General features: G+C 39.1%; 1 protein-coding gene across 1 annotated transcript in view; it reads right to left on the bottom strand.

Annotated features, from left to right (window-relative positions):
* LOC106964194 (transgelin-like) overlaps positions 1-1,892 on the bottom strand; it is an 11,374-nt gene extending 9,482 nt beyond the window's left edge. Inside the window, exon 1 of the mRNA XM_015059557.1 lies at positions 1,805-1,892. The gene's annotated coding sequence lies outside the window, so the exon portion shown is untranslated. The remainder of the gene's footprint in view (positions 1-1,804) is intronic.
* Positions 1,893-6,000: the final 4,108 nt, after the last annotated feature.

The raw sequence follows: 6,000 nt of genomic DNA, 5'->3' as shown, positions 1-6,000 counted from the left end.
GTCAGGACGAACAAGAGGAATAGGTCATGAAACAAAAATTCAGACTGGCTCTTCATTTTAGTAAACAAGCAGATACGCATGTTTCTCCCTCTGGAGCATTCCAGTCTTCTCATCTCTTGATGGCAGCAGCAAGTGTGAACCTGTCAAAGATATGGGATTGTTCCTGATACGATTACGCTCCAAGAAACACGCAGTGTCGAAGCTCGTCACAAATCAACTCCTGTGATCCTTTAAAACCCATACAGGACACAATTTGTCTCACCAACAGGCAGGTTGCGATTTAGAATCACGTTTCATTCCTTCTGCACATGATGAAAAGTTCACAGCCAGTTCGCCTTGGCTTTCACTAGAGTACCTTCAAGATGTTGCAGGGAACTTTTCAATTCAACATCTGAAAGTGGGAAGCGTGCGACCACCAAGAGCTGCCTGGGTTAGGAAACTGAGGCAGCCAAGAGGCCAGCGGCAGCTCTGGAGGAGCTGCAGCTACCCACCAAAACTAGATTATCGATTGGCCTCTCCTCAGAATTGAGAGAAGAAAACAGGTGGAAGTAGTGTGGGCTGCGTGCAAAAGAGTGTGGAGGAAAACTAGCCAGCACCCCTAGAATGGTGTTCGTCAAAGTGGGAGGCCTCAGCAAGTTTGAGGGAAGATCAGGGAAAAAAAAAGAAAAATCTAATGTTTCAGTCATTCTAAAATATAAAACTTGATTTAGTGAAATGCCATTTGCCATGCTCGCCTTTCCGATTAGCTGCCAGTCAAATTTAGCACCAATGGTAACAAGTTTCTGACCTGAGAGATAAAATCATCCAGCAGCCCTGCTAGAGAAGACACTGGCAAACTAAACAGTAATACTTTTTTTTAAAATAATAAGACACTCTGAAACCATTCACATTTTGTAGCATTGAATGTTTCTTTAAAGCCATTCTGTAGATGTGCAAGGCTGTTGGAAACACTCTAGATCAGGGGTGCCCAAAGTCGGTCCTGGAGGTCCGGCATCCTGCATGTTTTAGTTCTCTCCCTGGTTTAATGCACCTGCATCAAATGATGGCTCGTTAGAAGGCCCAAGAGGAACATTGACATGCTGAAAAGGTTGTCACTACCACCAAGGAGAGAACTAAAATGTGCAGGATGCCGGCCCTCGAGGACCGACTTTGGACACCCCCGTTTTAGATGATGTGCTGCTGAAATTGCAGCAAAGGCCTTTTTAAAACGCAAAGATTCATGGGGGTAGATTGCACATTTACACTTCCTGAAATTGTCCTTTGTGGTGGTCCATGTTAATAAAATAAGTGTCAACACTGTGAAATTATAAAGTAGACAGAGATGGGAAATTCAGCATGTAGGAGGGTGAATATGAAGTGAAAGCAAAAATCCTTTACGCCACACCGTTTCCTCTCCTCCTCCCCCGACACAGTTCAACCAATAACCTTTGTGTGACATTGGTTTTTGAACATTTCGTTTCACTTTCCATCCTGAATGCCCTCATGTTGAAACCTTACTTTGTTTTCACCAGTCCTTCTCTGAAATGATGCACATGTAAAAATGATCAGATTGTCTTTGCTGCGTTTTCATCCTCGACACTAAGCTGCTTGTTCCTGCTCGTTAGCAACATCTGGTGGACAAAGGTGGCAATAGCAGTCAGGATCCTTGTTTGCCTCCCCATAATTGCTAAAGTCAGAGCAACTTGTGCTCATTTTTGCCTCTACTGTGTCGTGTCAAGATGACAGACTCAAAAGCAGGCAGATTCTAGTTTTCAGAGACTTTGAAAATTAAACAGCAATTAAAGGAAAGAGAAACTAGTCAAACCTCAGGCAGCACAGCAGCTCAAGATGAACAGACAGGAAACAAAGGAGATAAAACACACAGAAAACCAGGAAGTATAAATAGTGGAGAGGGTGATTACTGATTGAGGACAGCTGTGCTGATCACATAAGAAACAACTTTGAAGAAGAATCATATTACAAAACAAACAGGAACTTAAATATTATAGCTAACATCAAGGTAGTGTTAGTTGTTAGCTATTTAAATACTGCAGATTTCTCTTCCTGAAGATAAATGGAGTAAAATGCATGCAAAGCAAAACAGATAGACAATTATTGGCTTCCTTGGTAATGAGATACAGGAAGTCTTAAGATAAAAAAAAAACATTTTTATTGCAGCAATATATTTGCTCATTGGATAAATTACACAAAAATAAAAATAAAACGCGCACTTTGTGTGCAATTATTTAGTGGGAAGAAAGGTAAAAAAATAATACATTGTATTATATTTTTACTAAATCACCATTTCCACACCTACTGATACCCCCTACAATTCAAAATAAATATAACTGAATGTAAATTTGTACTTTTTTTTTAGATTGATTATAATATTTAGGGAATTTTATTTAGCAGTACATGGCTTCCTGTTTTTAATGGGATCGAGACGTGGCATGACATGGAGGCCTACTTCTTGTTCTTCAACAGGAGAAAAACAAGAGGTCATATCAGTCGATGTGCTTTAATCAACATGCTACACAAAATTACTCATTTAAACCTTATATGTAGTGCACACGGTGGTAAGAAGCTTAGAAGATGAGAAAGAGTTCAGCGTCGTTCGTTCAGCCGTCTCATTCTTCATTCTAACACTAGGACTCCTTTTAAAACATAAATATGACAGGTTTAGAAAACATGCAGCCCCAGAACATACAGATGAGCTAACGCAGGTCATTTTATTAAACTAAACTCAGACAGACACACCGCTGGGTGATAATGATCAAACCGAAAGCTGCTAATTGAAAAAGAGCCAGCCGGTGGTCAGAGCGCTGTGGGGTCATCAGGGTGTAAAATTTGAGCCCGCTAGACACAAAGGAACCGCACAGGCTGAGATGATGAATTGCAGCTCGGGGGACAGTTAGAGAAAAGCAGTTAAGTGTTTTGTTGCTTTCAACCTTGGAGGCGAATGATTTAAGTCCGCTCCTGTTTTTTTTTTTTTTTTTTTTTTTTTTTTTTTTTTTTTTTTTTTTTTGGCTCACATCCAGGAACGCATCATGTAGTCCTGTACGATCCGCTTGAGTGATTTCTTGAGTTTCAGAATGGTGGAAACACTTGGAGTGAGGTGGGCTTTCTTTGGTCCGAAACAGCTGGACACATAAACAATAACTGAGAGTCTGCACGACACGGAGCAGTGCTGCTGCTGCTGCTGCTGCTGCTCCCTCCTGCAGGTCTATTGATCTCCATTACCATGTACATTAAGTTTTACTGCCTGCCATCAGCAGATAATCAGGTGTTTGTTTCAAAAATATATGCATTATTCTACAGCCAAATTCTAGTGAAACCAAAAAAAGAAGCTAACTTTATGATGTGCTTAGGGCCCAGAGTCTCTCTCACTGAGATCAGTGTCTCATTTTATAAAGGCAAATTACTGCTTCAAATTTGGAAAATAAACAATTAAATCGACATAGTTGGAGGAAAAACAGGAGCGCCTTACGAAAATATTTACTCCCGCTGAACTGTTTCACATTTTTTAACTTTACAGCCACAAGATTTATTGTATTTTGATGGGATTTTATGTAATAGACCTACACAAAGTACCACACAGCTGCAAAGTGGAAGGGAATAGATACATCATTTTTAAATAATTTTCGTAAAAAAAATAAAATAAAAAAACATTTAATAAAGCGCTTGGTGCATTTTTCTCCAGTCCCTGTTGCTCTGATACCCTTTAATTAAATCCATTGCAACAAATTTTCTTAAGAATTTTCATAGTTGGCAAACAACGCTCACTTGTGTGTAATTTGATAAAACCAAACATTCTGTTGCTTATTGGACATCGATCAACAAACAGCATCTTGAAAAACAAGGAATGCAGCAGACAGGTCATTATCCAATTCTTAATAATCTCTTCTCTGTGTTAGTCCCAATAGCTGAAATTTATGCTTGAAAAGTGACAAAGTGTGAAGAAAAGCTCAAGAAGTATGGATACGTTTGCAAGTATTCACTGACATAAATGATGCGTGCTAGAGACGCTAAAAGCAGGAAAATCATCTTTTACGTTTGATGATTCAAACTATAATTATGATGATAAAAAAAAAGCTAAGTGAGTAAAAGTAATCCATTTTCTTCTCTCGATTCTTTGCGTAGTTTTGTAATCGCTCTAATGGCCAAACTGCCACCAAAATAATGAATGCCAACATGATGTTGAACTGCTAGAAGTAGGTTTTTGCCTACCGAGCAGAAAAGGACCCCCTATTTCTTGCAGCTCTTTAAAAAATAAAATTAGAACCCTTCATGCATACTAAATGTCATTCTGAGCTCCAGATGGCCAACGATAAATTATGTTTTATCCAGTCCTCCGCTCACAACCATAAGGATAACGACGCAGTGGCAAAACTAAACTAAGGAAGTGTCTGGTATTAATACTTTCCTGCACATATTTTAGAGCAGGCCGGTTTGCAAAGATATGTGCGGTGATTCGATAAGACGTAGACGGAAACATTCAGAGTCGCTGCAGCAGGTATGACTGCTGTCTGCACAATGCGATCTCAGATGTTCCGCAGAAACTTGTTTATCGATGGCATAACAGGACCGCTTCTGCAATTCGTCGAGCTGAAGTGTGCAGTAATCAGACAATTGCTGACAATTATTCTCCCCGTGCTCTCAGCTGACCCCTGGACGTCCATGTAAATCTCATCCTCCCCACCTCCTCACTGTAACCGTCGCTCCGAGGCAGGAGCCAGTTGAGCAGAAAATACCCATTTGCCCTGCGGTAACTGTTTGGTCGCGTTCCAAATTAGGTGATCCTGCCCTGTTCTTTTGTTTTAAAGCAGAGCTCTGGCTGCAGCAGCGATGACGCCCGTATCCTAACCAAATGTATCGACTGACCCATGCTGATGGACGGCAGCAACATGCTGTTTATTGTAGCTGTAAGTGAAGATCGGATGTAATTTGTATGACCTCTGTGTATTGTTCTGATAGAGGAGCATAGATGGGGGGTGGGTGTGAAAAGGGAACCTGAGATTATAGAGTGTAAGGATTGTTCTGACTTTCCTTAAGAGTTAAAAGAGAAATGTGTGTATTTTTTTTAAGTGCTTTTCTTCTGTAGAGCAGTCACTATCCCACCTGCAGTTCAGACAAATATGGTAGTTTCTTCTTTGTCATGTAGCATCGGACTAAAAGAGTCAGCTGAATGGAGCTCAGGATTTTTCCAAAATCTAGAGATTGCATGTGCTATTATAAACTCCTGTAATGTCATTTATTTGGTTTCCAAAGACAGAGTTCTACGGTTGCTTTCCTGCTTTCGTTCTTTTCCAGGATCAACACAACTAAATCAAATCCAGTCGAATCATGGTTTGTTACCAAATGTTCTGCAAAACCTAACTAAAAAGAACCAGGAAGAGACCAAATCTGGTAAAGGCAGAAAGGAAAGGCAGCTTATAAATGTGTCAATTTATACTAATCTGAATTACTGTGGATTTTGTTTTCATTTTTATTTCTACCATACATTATTTCTCATCTGCTGCCGCGGCCGTACTGTCTTCTGTTACAACAAACCTTTTGCCAGAACAGCTGTATTTAAATTGAGAATAAACTGAAAACAACAGGAAGCCTATTTCAGATTTGAACATGGTTTATATATATATATATATATATATATATATATATATATATATATATATATATATATATATATATATATATATATATAAATTATACATGCTTCCTTTGAAATATACATTTCAAAGGAAGCATATAGAGAAGTTCATAGTGTTTGCATCAACCATCATACAGAGTTAACAGCTGATGTAAAATAAAATAAATCTAAACGTGAGTTGGAGAAAAGTCTCTGTTTATCCAAACTGATACCATTCAAAGAAGTAGATACTGACTGCTTGTAACCTCTCAACAGAATCCCAGCTGACGAGTCTCAGTTGTAGCATTTTTTTTTAGCCTTATCTGGCTTTCCATATAGGTTTGATTAACAAAATTAAATAATAAAACGTACCAAAGCCTTCTGAATCCAGC

Source organism: Poecilia latipinna, unplaced genomic scaffold (assembly GCF_001443285.1).
Source record: "Poecilia latipinna isolate Pla-1442-1.1 unplaced genomic scaffold, P_latipinna-1.0 Scaffold1637, whole genome shotgun sequence".
Lineage (NCBI taxonomy): Eukaryota > Metazoa > Chordata > Actinopteri > Cyprinodontiformes > Poeciliidae > Poecilia > Poecilia latipinna.
Note: the sequence above shows the minus strand (reverse complement) of the source record. Positions and strands in the feature narration are given on the sequence as shown.